The sequence below is a fragment of the Pteropus vampyrus genome, unplaced genomic scaffold (assembly GCF_000151845.1).
Source record: "Pteropus vampyrus isolate Shadow unplaced genomic scaffold, Pvam_2.0 Scaffold68, whole genome shotgun sequence".
NCBI classification, from domain to species: Eukaryota; Metazoa; Chordata; class Mammalia; order Chiroptera; family Pteropodidae; genus Pteropus; species Pteropus vampyrus.
In genome coordinates, this window is record NW_011888849.1 from 1,128,915 (window position 1) to 1,147,063 (window position 18,149).

An 18,149-nucleotide genomic window follows, 5' to 3' on the forward strand; every position below is an offset into this window, starting at 1 on the left:
TCAATCTTCATTACTGATAAACTAGCCAAGGAAAGTTAAAACAAGCAAGAATTAAAAGATAACAACATTTACTGAATACTTTACTGGGTGCCAGCCACTGTGCTAAGTGCTTTACTATGCATTATCCCTTAGCATACAATGTGAAGTAGCCACTACTATTACTCAGCTTTACAGATGCGGGAACAGAGGGTGAGAGGGGCTAAAGAATTTGCCCTAGGTCATGTAATTATTAAATGAAAGAGCTGGGATTTGGACCTAGATTCATCTGACACCAGAGCAGCAAATTTTTAACCGCTAAGCTTTATTATCTCCCAAGGTGTCACAGTGGTTATTGGGGGTATCTCACAGTCATATCTTATTTGACTCTAAAGTGATAGTCCCAAGAATGGAATGAAGAAATGCACATTGAAGGAAGTATTCAAATATCAGAAAAGATTGTAGTTCCAGCCAATTAATTAATTTTTAAAAATCTATAAAGCCTCCTAGACTAGGTGGGAACTACAGGATGAGGTGGGTATATGGGTAGATGGAAGAGCCTGGCTGGAGAAGGAAATGACAGTTCTAGTAAGTGGGTAATATATGGCTGGAGCAGAGAAAATGAGACTTTGAGTCAGAAAGAGAAGGTAGGGCAGACTGAAGCAAGGAATCTTTCTCATTGACCACGTAGAGCCTTTGAAGGATCCTAAGCAGAAAAACAGCATAAAGGAAACTGAGGAGGCATTGAATTAGGGAAGGATAAGGGCCTGAAGGCACACAATAACAGAGTGGATGAGACAGGCCAATGCCAGAGTCAGAGAAGGCTCCGAATTTATAATCTGGGATGGGGTAAGAAGACCCAAACAGCCTCCAGACACATTCCATCACATCTGAGCTGCTGGCACTGAGAATGGCACGAGTCGAAGGAAGCGAGGGTGGGAGGAGAGCAGGGAGGGAGGGAGGGAGAAGGAAGGAAGCTTTAGTTGGATTTGGAGGCTGACCGGATGTGGATGAAAATCAAAGAGAAGACAGAGATAACCGACTGACTCAAAATTGAAGTCTGGATCTTGAACATGGTATTGTCATTAACAGAAAAAAGAAAGAAAAATAAGAAAAGAAAGCCAGGTTTGCTGATTGGGGTCTGTGTGTTTCTTAGGGGAAGGAAGGGTGACAGAAGCAGAGATGCGTTTTATGTTTGGACACTTTAAGTTTAACAGACTAGAACCACCATTTGTAAATATTCCAAGTAACCCTGAAGCCTAGGAGAAATATCAAGGCTGGAATGTAAATTTGGGAGTCATCTACTTCAAGAGGATCAAATTATTCTTTGTGCCTAAAGCAAAAAAAAAATGAAAAAGAAAAAAAAAATGAAAGAAAAAAAAGACAAAAGCTGCTGCCTTTCTGATTGTGCCTTTTTTTTCAAAGTGAGGTGGACTTCGAGGAATGAACGTAGTTGGAACACATCAGTTATTGACTGTCCCTTTGACAAGTTTTGAATTTGACACTTTACGTACATTATCTCATTTTCTTTTCCTCCCCGATATCCCTATAAGGAGGGGGTTATTCTCCCATTTTACAAGGCTCAGAGAGGTTAACTAGATTATACAAGGTCACCAAGCTTGTATATAGCAGAAGTACGATTACAAGTCATGTGAGATTCTAAAATCCAGAGTCACTTGTTGCAGTCACAGTACTAGGTCAATGACACTAGCTTACTGGTTTGCTCAAAGGTGAATGTCAGAATGGTCCTCTGAACCATTAGCTACCAAATGTAGACCCACTCAGAGCCCCCGAAATGTGATTTTCAGTTTTCCAGCTTGTAATGCTAGACTACACATATCCCAAAAGCTCCTGGAAAATTCTTCCGTCGTAGATATTTGATCCTGGAAAGATGCCCATGGCCCATTCAGCCCCTCAGATCTGATTACAACGATGTTAGCAAAAATGGCTACCTTTGATAGTTATATTAAGAATTTTTTATCTCTTAAGAAAGTTGAATAAAAGTATCATTCAAAAGACAAATTAATTAGAAAACCCCATTTATAAAATCAGTGTTTGCAATTGTTCATGGGAGGTAATTGTCCAGGAAGACTCTCATAGCGGCAAAGCAGCTCTGAAGCCAGTTCCTGAGAAGAGTACAAAGAATGCCTCCTTTTTTTATATGTGTACACGGCATGTAAGAACCAAGAGTCTTTTATGTTAAGTGAAAATGCCAAGTTTGATTCTATAACACATACTTCACTCAAAGACAATCATTCTGCGAAACAGAGCCGCCAATAATTGGACCCTTCCACAGCCTGGCACCTTTCTTTCCCCTTGGGAAGGAGCCGGCTCCTAGAAATGCAGACAGCTCGTCCCCAGACACAGGGAGTCGTCACCAGCCTCTAATAACTGCTTGTCTTGCCAGGAAGACGGGCAAGCCAGGGCAAGCCCACGGCCTGCAGCATCTGTATCTGATTCACTCTCCTCAGTTAGCAAACTTTCTTTTTACCCTCAGAGTGAGGCAGATGTCAGACTGAACCCGTTTCACAGGCTCGGACCCAGCAGAGTCCATTTGGGATGCCATCCTCCATGCAGATGTGTAAGAGGTTCTTATTGCAGAGCCCTTCACCCCAGCCCACCCATATTTCCTGTAGCCCATGGGTGTCCAAACCCCACCATCACACACACACTCAACCTGCCAACTCCCCACACAGTACCAGCTACTCAGCTTATACACAGGTTGTTTCAAACGGACCCATCCGGGAACCCTGCTTTCATGGTGAAAACTGGAAGGTAGTTTAAAACCTAACTTTGAAGTCATGAAAAATTATCCTTGACAGTGTTTGAATGAGCAGAGTTGTCTTTGGGAAGAGTTGAATCCATTCATTCATCAAACAATGAGTTATAGCTTTCTCGTGGGATGCCAAGATGTTTGTACTGTTTGTTGTTCTGGTTGTTTATTTTTGTTGGCTTCTACACTCAAACAGAATTTGGTTTCGCAAAAGCAGGTTCCCCAAATTAAAGGTATTTGAGATTTTTATGATTTCATTGCTAAGTGCAGCCTTTTATGAATGACTCTGGCCCCCTAGTGGCTGGGTAATCTACATGATACTATAGCCTCCGTTTGAGGAACAAGAGCTAAAGCCAGACTTGGCAAGATTCCTTCTCTAAGGAGGAACAGTGATGGACTCACAGGAATGACTGCCCCTCTTTGCCAGTGTAAGCCAGGCTGTAGATATATCCATCCTGGCTCAATAGATCCACGTGGACTTCTTGGCATTATGAATTAAGGATTTTTTTCTTGTTACTTAGAACATTGTGGAAATCCCTTTTCTGACTCTTTTTCATATGTGTTTTTAAAGGCAAGGACAGTGTCATTTGAGTGCTTAGGGCTCAGTAATGCTAACTCTCATTCTACGAGAAGAGGAAACTGAGGCTCTGAGGTAGTCCAATAGCTAGCATGTGGCAGTGTCAGGACTCAAATACATGCCAATGGCCGGTTCTCATTGATTTCTTTCCCTCCCTGGGTCATGGTCCCAAGAGTAAAGGCTGAGCATTTCCAACTCAGCAAATCTTATCCACGTCCCATGGGCTCTGTAGTTTTCCTGTTTTATGATTCTCCCCACCAGCCACAGACCCTCTCACCTATATGTGGAAGTACGTAGCTCAGTGTCAGGGTAGAGGGTACGGGGAGGAGGAAGAGAGAGATTTATAAGCAGTCGAGGATCTGTCTATATACAAGCAAACACGTGTATGTATTCCTCATTTACTGCGTACCTACTAACTGAAGGGCATACTAGGACCTGGCACAGAGAAAGTATTCAATTAATGTTCAGTGAACAAATGTCTGAATCAATTCATAAGCAAATTTCAAAAAATAAGAGTTTCTGCATTAATTTCTTTGGAGGAAACCCCAGGCACTGCTAACCAGCTCTATGACCCTGAATAAAATACTTTCTCTGCCCACCAACCCATTCAGCTGCAAAGGAGAAGTTAGTCTAAGGGAGCTTTTTGACCCTTCCTATCCAAGTATCCTGAGAATCTACAATGCTAGTTTGTGAATTTCTTATCAACAGAAATGCTGCCCTATGTTTGCTAGGAAGCTCTGCCATTCGTTAGGAGTCCTTGGTGCTCAGTAACTATATATTCAATGACTGCCATGTAAGCTAGTTATAGCTGATTGCAGAGTAAGCCAAGAGTCAAATTTCCTAGAAAAGGAGTTTCCATTAAGTGAATTCCATTTTTCTCCTGGTTTCCGTCATCAGAAATTAATTTCACTTGGGCTAGCAAGAAATCACAGCTGTAAGATATAATAAAAGCACACTTAGAATGTCAGCAATCAAAGAACACACACAGATTTCCATTTCCAGCAGAACAGTAGCTCAGATATCTTGAAACACCATGGCTATAAAGAATGTTTACAATGCTAGACAAAATATAGAAAACCTTCTTTAAAATAAAGTGATAAGTTTCCAAGAAAATAGGAGTACTTCACCTCCCTGAGGCCAAAATTAAAGCAGGAGACCAGAGCCAAGTGACAACTGCCACCACTGCCTATGCTAGGGTCATCTGGGTCTTCAGGTACTCCATATAGGCTGAAGAACCAGACCACCCTGCATAAAGCCAGGACTCAAATAGGCTATGCCCCGAGAATAAAGTAATCTAGAAGAAAACCCACCCAACCACGGCAGACAACAAAAAAATGGTCATCTTTGCCCTGGCTCTGGGTAGAGCTAACAGTAACAGAAATAACAAAAAAAATTTCCCTGAGACTTTGTAACCACAAATTTGGCCACACACAGAGGTTTGGAGCCACCAATTGTATTACATACATCGTCCAAAAAAAGGATGAGGAAAATTTTATTTAAAATAAAAAGTTTCAGCAAATGAGTTCACAACCAAAAATTACATAAAAAGAAACAAGCCCTAAAGTGTGAAAGACACCAACCAGAAACAACCAATAACCAAACCCGATTCATAAGACTTCAAGTATTAGAATTACTAGATACAAAACATAAAATTAGACTGTCTAAAATGTTCTTAAGCATCTACGGCCATGCTACCCTGAACAAGCCCAATCCCATCTGATCTCGGAAGCTAGGCAGAGTTGGGCTGGTTAGTACTTGGATGGGAGACCACCTAGGAAGACCAGGTGCGGTAGGTGTTTAAAATTTTTTTAAAAAGGAATTGTAAGCTGACAAGTTCCTTGCAATCTGTGAGGTCAACCAAGGGTTGCCTCGCCTAATAAATGAATGAATGAATGAATGAATGAATGAATGAATAGATCAATCAATCAATCAATCAATAAAACAAAATGTTTTTAAGAAAAAAAGAATCAAAAACACGAATAAAAAACAGATCTGAAAATGAACCAACCATAACTTCCAGAAATTAAGACATAAAATTTAAAATTCAATGGACGTGTTAAACCACAGGGGGAAAATTCACAACTAAAGAAACCAAATAGATCTGGAGAAATTAAACAAACTTTAATTAATATTCAGCTTTAACTAATATTCTTATCCCTCAAGCCTCCCTTCCTCCGCTTAAAGAAAGAAGACCAAAAAATAAGAAAGAGAGGGTAGGTAAACAAAAGGATCGTGAAAGGGTCCCCTAGACATCTAATGGATAATCCAGAAGGAAGTAAAAGAGAATGCTGAGAATTTTCCCAAATTGATATAATTCCAATCCTTTATTCAGGAATTCCAATGAATTTGAAGCAGGATAAATTCTAGACAAAGAAAAGATGTTAAAAGAAGTCAGAAAGCAAAGATGGAATCCTTCAAAGGAATGAAAATTAAGCTGACAGAAGACTTTACAACGATAGAAGTCAATTGACAGTTGAATAATATCTTCAAGGTGCTGAGAGAAAATAACTTTCAATCTAAAATTATGTACTTAGAGAAACTATCTTTCAGGAATGAGACTAAAGATATTTTTAGATAAAAATTGAGAAAATTTACCAACAGACCCACATTAAAAGTGCTTCTTAAAGGATGTCCCTCATAAAGGAAAATTAACCCAGGGGAATGTCTGAGATGCAAGAAGGGAGATGAAGCACATGGTACACATATGAATGACTCTAAATAATTCTGACTGTGTAAATCAACAGCAACAATGTTAACGAGAAGCATTTCCCCTCTTAAAAAATGTCACGAAGCGCCACTATAAAATTTCTCTGAATAATATTCATTCTTAAAAGAAATCAAGGTGAAAACACAGCTTTAACTAATATTCTTATCCCTCAAGCCTCCCTTCCTCTGCTTTCTCCACCTTTGGGGACATAAATTTAAAAGCAAAACTGGACAAAACTTACCTAAAGATGGAGGAAGTGATCACTAGAGCATCAAACTCCATAAAAAAATCAGCGGGGTAATCTATGATGATCTGAGTAAAAGCACTTTCGGTTGCTGGCGAGGTTGGAAGTGAAATGTCAGTGAGGAACGAGGGAAAAGTGAGTAATGAGTGAGTGTCAGATGTGGGGTGGGTTCACCAGAGGACACAGAAGGGGCACAAGGACAAGCACAGAGGTCTAAGGGCGCTTTGTGTGTCTGCGAAGAGCTCATATGAGACCCCACTCTAAGTTGGGAGGCGATCATACCCAGAGTAAACCAGGATTTACTCAGAAATTCAAACTTCAGAAGTACATAAATTGTAATTCCAAAGAATTAATATTCTTATCTTTTAAGACTTACTTCTTCGAGGTTTGTTTTAAGCTATATTTTTACTGAGTGCTGGCTCTACCAGTCATAGAGTACTTTACATAGATTATTATTTAATCCTCAAATAAACTTTACAAGGAGATTACTATTTTTATTCTTACAGGAAACCAAAGCTTAGAGAAGTTAATTTGCCCAAGGTCATGGAGCTAGCAGGGGATCAAGTCAGGACTTGAATCCAAGTTAGTCTGACTTCAAAGCTCATGTTCTCAGTCATTACACTTTTTTGCTTCACTTACCTCTTTCTACTATAGGACCCTATCTACACTTTTTTTTAAGTGTAGACCACTATATGATAGTAAAGCATCTGTGTATATATGCATATACACACAACTATATATATTTAATTTATAGTACCATATGTATGTTTTATATAATATATTAATAAAATATATTATTTATATTATGTTATATGTGTATATATTATTTAATTTATATTATTTAATTTAATACAAGGTAATAGCTTAAGGACTTTCATTAACTCTGTAACCTAAAGTCTGAGACATTATTATTTGAGGACGTTTTATGTCTTATTTATCTTTGTTTTCTTTGTATTTAGCACACAGCAATTGCTCAATAAATGTTTGTTGAATGAAGTTCTATAACTTTCTCAATAGCCTGAAAACACTTTCACACTTTTGGGTAAAGATTGTTTAGAGATGTTTAATAGGTGTTGGAGTATGCCAGTAAAGTAAGGATTAAAAAACAACTTCTGAAAACATGATCCAAAAAGCGTGGATGGAGCTGGGAGAAATGGATTCTACCTTTAGTTCTGTTGTTAGCTAATTAACTATTTCATTTCTCTACAATTGTATAAATGCAGTGGTATAAATATTTAACAATGGTAAAACATGGCCCTAATTTGTATAACTTGCCAGTTTCTATAGTGTAAATACTCCAGTGTGGCCGATTTCTAGGTAACATGACATCGCTTTGTCATCAACATCTGTGTTGACATCACTGTAAACAGAGCTGGTAGGAAGAAAATGATGTAAACCATCATTTTCTAGTATTTCTACCACACAAATACAATAGACACAGATAACTTCAAGAGCTTCAATAATAGTAAAACATAGTAGAATAATTAGGAAGTGATGAGTTTTGAGTATATATATGCTCTTTGTTTAATTAATACATACGCTTTAATTATAACTTAGTTATGTTTATGTAATTTTATTTTTAATAATGCCTATGTTTAACAACCAGGTACAAAATTCCTGAAAATTTAACAATCCACTCTCACAAGCCAACAGCCCTAGCACAACACTGCTACTCTAGATCTCATTTTTCTCATCTATAAAGTTTTCGGAACTATTCTAAGGGAACAGCTAAGGATTTGTACAAAGATTAAACTACAAGAGTATTCATCACATTATTTATAAAATCAATAAACTATGAACAAGTCTCTAACAATAAGTAAGTTAATAATAATAATAATAGTAACATTCATTGAACACTTACAGTGTGTCTGGCACCCAGAGCTTGGCAGGACAGGCTCTCTCTTGCTTGTCTCCAGTTAACAAACTCTGATTGACCATGGACCATCCTTCTGTCAAACATCCTGCCTGTGGTGAGCTGAATATCTGGCCTAGTTGCCTCTCTCCAGTAACTCCTCCATACTGTTCCTACAATGAGCAATGTGCTCTTTAAAAATAAGGTGCGCTTGTCCCAAGCCTGCTGATGCCCACTTTACCGTGGACTCTAGAACAACACAGAGGTTAAGGCCACTGACACCGGATGTAGTTGAAAATCTGCCTATAATGTGTGACTCTACAGTCGGCCCTTCCCATCCTATCAGTAAATTCAACCAACCTGGGATGGAAAACAGTGATTTTCCATCTGTGGTTGGGAATCCGTGGTTGGGACTGCGAAAATATTGTTTTAGATCCGCGGTTAATTGAATCCGCAGTTTTGAATCTCGCCAATAGGAAAAGTGGATTGCATTTATGAAAAAAAAAAAAAATTAGTATGGAAATGGACCAGTACACTTCAAACACATTTGATTCAAGGGTCAACTATCCTTGTTATGGTGTGTGTGTGCTAATTAACTACTAGATACAGCAAAAAAATGGGAATGTTAAGAGATAATTACTGTTTATTTGAAACTAATTTCAATGCTTTGGAAAGAGTCCTCAAGATGAAAAAGCTTTCAAATTAGGTATAAGAAACACAACTCAAAAGATGGGAGAAATAAATATAAGAGACTGTGTAGTCAAGGTACGCACTTACATGAAAAAAATTACTTGTCATTTTTTTAAAATTCACATTTAACTGAGAGTCCTGTATTTAACTGGTGACTCTGCTGATGACCCTTCTACATACTCCTCATCCTAAGGACCCCCAAATACCAGCTTTGCTCATAGGAAAATGTTTTATCCTTACAGTAACCTTAGCATCCATCTAGACCTCTGTCTGCCAGCAGGAAGAAAAGCATTCGTTTTCTCCAAGACAAGGATCCAGCTCCTTCCAGCCTGCAATGAAGGGCTTCCCTAGAAGGTAACCTGAGCAGCTGACTCTGGGAGAGCCAGAGGGCCCCATGAAGTCCACGACGCTGCTAAATGCTCGGTGGCCGTGAAAGGCAAGGCATGGCCCAGAAGATAACCTCTCTTACTCGACACTTTTGCCCAGGAATAGCCTAGGTCTTAACCAGGGCTGAGAAGCCAACCCCAATTTCCCACGAACCCTCCAGGGCTCTCCCGAGCCATTTCTTTTATTGAGCAGTTCACCTCACACGTCCAAATCCCTTTGAAATCCCCACTCCTGGATTAAACAACCTGTTTTCAACTGCAAAGGAAGTCATGTATATATCCTTCAAATGAGTTCAGATCCCAGTTAAACAGGAAAAGGCCTTACCCGGTCAATTCTGTCCCAGAATAGAAGGTCAGATATTGTTTAAAGGCGCTAGAGCATTGCACAGAACACATGCGTGTGAAGTTTCCCTTGTCTTAAGGTCCTTCTATTTGGACGATGCATTTTGACATCCCCATAAAAGGTGAGGTTGCTGCTGCAGTGAGGAAATTACCCAGGATTAGGGGAAAAGGTAAAGGATGGGAAAACCCCTTTGGAGCACCTCACACGCAATAATAGCTGTGATGAAAATGACCCCAATTTTGCCTCTTTTCGCTGGGGAGTAAGAGAGGAATTTAACTTCCCGACATTTTGAAGGAACATCCTTGGTGCTAGTTTGGGATGTAGGGGATTTCTAACTTTCAGAAAAACCTATAGGTTTAGGTGGAGGTGGCATGAAAGCCCAAAGCTGGAAATCACACCTGGAAACTTGATGATTTGGAGTTTAAAAAGAATGTTATTCGATAGTGGAAAAATAGGATTGCAAAAATAAATGAGGTGCCTCATGGATAGAACTCTCTGTTACCGTTAAACATGACATTGAAGACTAGTTAATGATGTGAGAAACATTTGTTATATAATTAAGCAAAAAGTTACAGTACATGTGCAATAATAATTCACCAAAATGTGGGCAGTAGTAATCTCTGGTAGAATTACTGATTTTCTTCTTTTTCACTAATATTCATTTACTTTTTCTTAACAATAAGCATGAATTGCTCTTGTAAAATAGCAAAAAAAAATTTATTCTATACATATTAAAAATCTTTAAACACTCCAGAACCTAGAATTGTGCTTTTAATTCATGCAAAAACCAAGGAATCAAAGATCTATTTAAAACCAAACTACTGCAAGGAAATTCAGCAAGGCTTCGAATCACTCTCTATAAGTAAAATTTTTGAAATGTAGAGATTTATAGACTCTCTGTGAAACCAATGAGAGTATGCATGAGCTACAAAGATCACAATGATAACACAAATGAACCGTGAATATCTCCAGAACTCTTACTTACTCTGTATCAGGCATCAGGTCGAGCACTGGATTATCTCATTTAATCTTTTAATGACCCTAAAGTAGATACTATCAATCATGATTCCCAGTTTTCAGATGAGAAAACTGAAGCTTGGAGACCAAAACTGACTTGCCTAAGGACCTATAGCTAGCACAGACAACCTTGACCCCAGTCCCTGCATATGTGCAAATCCTTTCATTTGACTTTTCTGAGTGCCCCACCCTCTGGACAGCTGGCTCCAACAAGTAGTGTCTCTTGCCCATATTAGGGCAAAATCCTGGCTTAGCTGTCAAAATCAAGGTCTTTCTAAAACCTAAATTATCAGAAAAGACACTCAGTAAAAGCACAGAGAAAATGTGTACTTCATTCAGTAGTTATGGGGGGCAGGGCTAACCCACATCTATAGTCACACACACCAGAACCAATGCCAGCAAGCATCCAAAAAAGGTTGAGTTTGGTCAACCAGCTGGTTATTTGTAGAATAACCAGTTGGCTCACTGATTTAACTGAATTGCATTTTTTAATGTTGTAATTTTTCGCTTGATTTCAGCTGCCCCCTATTCCCACTCCTGCACCCTTCCCCCAACCCAGGGAGAAAGAAAATCAAAGTGGTTATATAATAAATTCAGTCTGAACAATAGGCCAGGAAACCCAGCCTAACAACCAGGTGTTTCTCCATGTGACAATCTTTTCATATAGGATTTGGATTTATTATTTTTCTCCCTGAGTTGATGCTCTGTCTTTGTGAATTAAGTCATGCCTGTTTGAATATCTTGTCCTTGAAAAACGACAACACAGAAATACACTTGGTACGCTCCTCCTGGGGTCCACGAGCTCCCTTCCCCATTACCTAGACAAAATTAATGCAGTCTTGACCTCTAAATCTGAAGGTATTTACCACCAAGACTATCAAACACGCTGCTTGTGACTTTTAACTCTTGAAATGATCTCAGCCCAGATCTCACTAGCAACAAGACAGTGAGGTCTGTTTAGAGAGAGCATGAAAAGCCGAAGGTATGAAGAAGCTGGTGGCTTCCCCACACAGGCCTCCTTCGCGTCAGTCAAGGAAAGGGTGTGTTTCAGGTGTCCAGCTTAAAGGCAGTACGAAAACCCATGGCTCCATTCCATAATTCTTACTCACTACTAAGGCCATGAGGCCAGGATATACATTGAGAGCCTCTTTAATTCAAAGACCTGTTATCTTTACTTGACCTTATTTCCTGTCATTGGCGAGAATCAAGCTGCTTCTATTCCCCCTAATAGCCATATAGTATAACTCTTGCTGGGAACGACCGCTGTGTGTACCTTCCTTTGTGGCAGGCCGCAATCTTGGGAAGTAATACGTCTGTTTTGAAAAGAGTCATTTACAGCCTGCTGTTTGACCTAAGGGATCCCGGAGCCCACCCTTTTCTGGCCTCATACACTGTATTTCCTTCCTGGGTTTTTGCAGGTTTAATGCAGCACAGGTGGTGGTGTGCTTCCAAACCAGGTGTCTGAGTCCAAAGACATTTGCTAAAATATTTGGCTCGTATTTTTCTTTTTAGCTTGGAATTTCACACCATGAACTGCGGAGACTTGGTGATAACTTCATTTTTTACGGCATGTTTGACTGTCCTTTACACAGTCTTTCTTCCCTGCAATTTAACACCCCTAGAGATACTATAAAATCCTCACAGTTTATTGACCAACACTTTTCAATGTCGTGTCGATGCCAAACACAGAAACTGATTGCTCTCCAGTTGATTGGGTGTGAGGCTGGGGCTGCAACTACCTGATTGGGTCACAGGAGGGCAGGCCACAGAGAAAAAACACCTGGACAGGTGTGCGCCTGGAAACAGAGAAGGTCATTATGCTGGTCACATTGCCCAGTGATCCTCTATCACCACAGAGCATCCAAAGTACAGATTTTAACAATGTTTGGTATGAGAACAAGCCAGGGACTACATGAGCTTCTATAGGCATGCCAGTAATAAAATTAATAAAAATAACTCAAATTTATTGAGCATTGATTATGCTCCAGCATAGCACTTGATGAACAATGTCTCATTTTATCCTCATAATAAGCTTTTGAGGTAGATGCTGTTCTTAGCCAATTTTTAGAGATGAAGTAACAGACTCAAAAAGAATAAGTAATTTGACCAAAGTCACCTAGCTTATAATTGGTAGAATTGGGTTCAAATCCAGCTGATTCCAGACCCACACTCTTTACTGACTATGCCAGACCATCCTAGGGTGTATACGTGCACCCAAAACATTTACTGCAGGATATATGAACATGTCAAAGCTATGAAATTATTGCTAATAGTCATTGACATGACACTACAAATGATTCCTCACTTGGTCTAATTTCCTCAGAGGTTCTATTTTTCAGTAATACCTACTCTACTAAACCCTATTCTGTAGAGACAGCTTTACTATGGACAAGTTTCAGATTGTTGACCTCATATGACATTTTGGTGGAAAATACTGGAATGGATTCTACACCAAGTTCTCTCACTCGCTAGTTTGAGAACTTTGGCAAAGTCATTTAACTTCTCTGAGAGGTATAGTTAGGGGGACCATATTTCCAGTTTGCCCAGAACAGTGCCTATTTATATTTATTGTTCCATTGTAACTACTAATGGTTCCCCCTTTTACTCTCTAAATCCTTCCAATCTGGATGATAAGTTATATGGTCACTTAAGTACAGTGTTCATCTTTGGAGGATATTTCCCATTCTTTTGGTAGCAGCACTTCAATGTTTCTGAGGAATCTTCATGCCCCATATGATTTAGGTAGCCCAAGGTGGCCAATTAACATTCTGCACTCTCCTGGCTATAGTGATTGGTTCAAAGCTAAGCATGTGGTCCACATCTGGCCAGTGAAGGTGGACATGCAGGACTCTTATAGAAACTATCAAAGAAGAGACCCTCTCTTTCCAGAGAGGTTGCTGGGCTGGTAGGATTTAAGCCTAGAATTGTTAGCAGCCACTACATGAGGAACAAGTGCCAGACAAGGAAGCTGTGCAGACAATAGAACTGAGAGGTGGAAAGAACCGGCCGCCTGTTAGTACTGCTTGAGCCATGGCCTGAAGCCAGGTATATGCAGGGACTTCCTAGTTAAATGTGCCAATAACCTCAGTTTGCACAAGCTAATTTGACTTGGGTTCTGTCACTTGTAACTAAAAGAGAGTTGACTAAAAAGGAGGGGTTAGATAAGAACATCTCAGTGCTGGCACACCAGGCTTCCATTGAGAAATAAATTCACACATGCACGCGTGCGTGCGTGCACGTGCGCGCACACACACACACAGAATTACATAGAGTTCCAACACCGAGTAAACCAAGGCATTACCCAGATCTTTCATACACTGGTAGTGCTTAGAAAAATATCGAACCTAATCCAGTGGTTTCCTAACTGCTCCAAGGAGACCTGGGTTCTAAGAGTGAATCTCAGTGGCTGTGATAGGGGGCGACGTGGTGGGGGCATGAAAGTTAGGGAGAGAGCATGAGATGGGGCCAGGCTCAGCAGCTGTCCCCTGCTTCACCCAGAGCAGCCACTGTCACCTGTTTTATATACATTAGGATTCAGCATGAGAGTTCATGGGCGGGGCAGGGGCTTAGAAAAAGGATTCCATCGCTCTAAGAAGACTGAAAAAACACTTATTTGGTAAAAACCTATCATTTTAAAAATGATGATACCAGAGTCCAGAGATAGTAAAGGATAACCCCCAACCCTCCCTCTCTCTATCCCCCACCCCTTCCCTCTGACCCCCTGACACCCGGCCACACGTAGTTGATAGGAGAGAGAAAACCTGAACGCTGTCTGGTTCTCTTTGACCTCACAATGGTTTCCTTGGTATAATAAAAAACTCTTTACCTCACAGTGCTATGGAGACCAAATAGAGTTGTATTTATGTCATAAGCGATATATATTTATACATTATGTAAGTACAATATAAATAAAATTTTCTGTTGCTTTGCTTGTTTAGTGTCTGTGTCCCTCACTAGATTCGAAAGTCCCTGTGTGAGAGAAGTAGTTGGATGGGAACCCGGCACCTTAAACACAGTAGGAGCTCTCAAAAAGTTGTTTTCAAAAAAGTAAATAACCAATTTACAGATGGTAAACAGTCGTGTGGGAGAAATAATCAAAATCCAGATTGCAGGAAATTCTACAGAACAAATATCAGTTTCTTTAACAAATAAATCTCAAGGAAAAAAATGGAGGAGGAATCCACAGATTAAGAGAGATCTGAGGCATATATGAACCACATGCAATGTGCAGATCTGATCCAAACCAAGTGAATGTTAAAATTATGAGATAATCAGAAAAATTTCAAAGACTGTATGGATGTTGGTTAATATCATTATAATCTTTTTTAGTTGTGTTTCTCCGAGTTTCTATCACTTAAAAATACACACTGAAATATTTATAGCTGAGATGATATAGCATCAGAAATCTTATAGAAGTAACCTGTAAGGGAGAAGGGGAAAGCAGGGTAGATATGAAAGAAGATTGGCCTCACGATGGTTTTTTTGAAGCTGAAAAAGCCTTTCTGAGCTTCATGGGACTATTTGGCTATTTTCGCGTATGTTTGAGATTTTTAAATAATAATTTAGAAGGGAGGAAAAGAAAGAGAAAGGAAATAAAGGAAGATCCCAGCGTTTGCATACAAACTTGGATTCAAATTTTCACTCTTCCACATACCAGCTGAGACTCAAGGTTCCTACTTATCAATTCCTACTTATTGTCAGTTTCCTTAACTGTGATGGGACTAAAAATAGCACTTGTCTCCTAGTATGAGTGATAAGAATCAAATGAAATCACATATGTAAATTGTGTCTAATAAATAGTATGTAAAACTGGTAACTGTTATTAAAACCAAATGTGTCTACGCCCATGCTATCCTGAACAAGCCTGATCCCATCTGATCTCGGAAGCTGAGCAAGGTCGGGCCTGGTTAGTACTTGGATGGGAGACCACCTAGGAAGACCAGGTGCTGTAGGCGTAAAAAATAAAATAAAAAAAATTAAAAAATAAGGGATCATAAGTTGACAAGTTCCTTGCAATCTGTGAGGTCAACCAAGGGTTGCCTTGCCTAAAAAATAAAAAAATAAAAAATAAATAAAATACCAAATGTTAAACATGTTATCCAAGTATAAGTGCTAAAATATTACATTTTAATAACAATAATAACTTAAATTGCAGAGTACTTAATAGATATCTAGTACTGTTATATATGTTTTATATGTAAAAACTCTTTTAGTCCTCATACTTAAAGTGAATCCTCTTTAACAAGATTAAAGTTTATAGTAAATAGTGACATTATAAAAAGTGGCAGACACTGATGGAAATTAAACTTTTAAAAATGAAACTATATAAAAATAAGGTTATTTTATTTTATATTAAACCATATTTGGAAAATAATAGCAAATGTGCTTTAATTCATAGAACAACAAATAACTAAGTTTCAGGAGTTTTGGCACATTTTTCTGGCAACATTACATGATAGCATAATAGTAATATTCTTCATTTCACAACTTATTTTGCAGCACAGTCATTAAAAAGTCATTCTCACAAAAGTAGTCATCCATTTTCTAAAGAATTTCTTAATATCTCATATTCAAATCATTTTCTTTTGAGGCATCCTGTCAATTTTCTCTCCTTCATTGGATAAGTGAACTGATTCTGCCAGATCTACATTTGTTAAAAGTTTTGTCTGAAACCATAGGAATTCTCCAATATCACCCTTCAGAATGCTTCACGAAATCCTGCATTTTTGCAAGATTTTTAAAAATGATTTTAGCTAGGATAGATGCTGATGTTAGGTTAGATGGAGGGGGGACAGAGGTATTCAAAGGGGTGTTAGTTTTATAAATTGTTAGTTATTAGGGAATTCTTCTTCCCTGTGCAACCTGCCAATTTGGGGACTAGAATACTGGATCTCAGATGACCCTCTATACTGTGAAAGTTTCATGTAGGGCTATACTCCCAAAAAGTATTAAAATTGATATTTGAGTAATTCAGACCAAAATTATTTGGCCTACTTATCTTTATAATTCCCCTTAAAATCTCTATTTCTCTTTGATTTTATGGATGTAAATTAAACAACCTCCTCTTAAACCTTTTCAAAGGTGGACAGGGATGGGAAGAGTACCAAGGGCCACCAAAGGGAAGATTAAAAAATTAAACATGTACCTTGGTCTTTTATTGCTCAATGTTAACCAAAATTCAAACTCTTGCCACTTAACCAGAGAATCCCTTTCAATTCAATTCAAGCAAATAAATATTTCAGCTCTAACATACAAAGTCAAATGAGGAATGACACCATAGGGAGTGAAATATTGCTATATTTTAGTCATACCACCAAATGTAAATATAATCTCCATTGATTATTTTAAATAATGTCATTATGTAAAAAATCTGAGTAGTATTTGACAGATATCAGGGGGAAAGTACATCAATATACCCCGAGAGACTTTACTTCCTGAATCACATAAAGCCTTGTGAAAATAAACAGTTTACAGCCAAATGAGTTTATATCCATGAATATGAAAACCTGCCTATGTCAATAATGACCAAACTTGCCTGAGCACATCAGATCACATTTTGAAGCATGTTAAAAATAGATTCTCAGGCTTCTCCCATTGAGATTCTAATCAGTAGCTGTGGAGTTCAGGAATTGATATATTTTAACAAACATCCTGGGAATCCTTATGGTCACAAGAGTTTAAAAAACACTGACTTAGTTAAGTTAGGACTTTAAGAGTAAGGATGATTAGGCAGTGCTTCCATCTGATCTTTGGAGTCAACGTGGAAAGTAAATTAGAATGGGCTTTGTTGGCAGGCAGATGACGGGTTGCTTCTTGGCTCTGCCTCTTTCTATCTCTAAGCCTTTGAACAAGTAACTAACATTTCTAAGCTTCTTTTTCCTTGTGTGTAAAGTGAATATAACACTGACTCAAAAGAAGTTACAGAGCTAAATAAGTAAGTGAGAGAACTCAGCACAATACATAATATATAGTAAGTGTGCAATAACTATTAATTCCCTTCATTTTTTATATTGCTGAAAAATGGGGCCAATGAAGAATACTATAGGGCAATACGAGCAAACAGTGCTGGTATTCTTTATATTCTTCAGATGGGGGCTGTATTCTCCTTCTCTACCATCCTCCTACCCCCGCAACTGCTGTTTCCCATTCACCCCCACCCCACAATCACACAGGACTTCCTTGGGATAAAATTAGACACAACCAAGCTGTATTGCCTCAGTGCTGCCACCTGGTGACAGGTATGAAGAACTGGGCCTTTCCTCTTCCCCGTCAAGGGGCTCGAACCCAGGCTGCATTCTCCCCTTTTTTCTTGTGACTATTTCCCCTTCTATTACTAGCAAGAGGCATTTTCTTTCACATAAAACCTCTTTTCTATCCCTTCTTTTGCTCAGAAACCTCTGAAAACTCTTGCTCTTACCTCCCCAACACTCTCCATCTGTGTTCCATCTGGATGCCAAAATCAACCTCAATAGAGGCTGATGAGCATAAGGGTAGCTCTAGGGGCTCTCCTAACTGTAGCACAGAACAGAAAAACCATCTGTTCAAAAGTGAAATTGGAATAAAAAGCCTTACTATCAACCTAGG

The 18,149-nt window shown here is 38.9% G+C and overlaps 2 pseudogenes; both read left to right on the forward strand.

The window, feature by feature from the left end:
• The first annotated feature begins 5,004 nt into the window (after positions 1 to 5,004).
• Positions 5,005 to 5,122, forward strand: LOC111740796 (annotated as a pseudogene).
• A 10,279-nt stretch (positions 5,123 to 15,401) lies between these two features.
• Positions 15,402 to 15,520, forward strand: LOC111740839 (annotated as a pseudogene).
• The last annotated feature ends 2,629 nt before the right edge of the window (positions 15,521 to 18,149 follow it).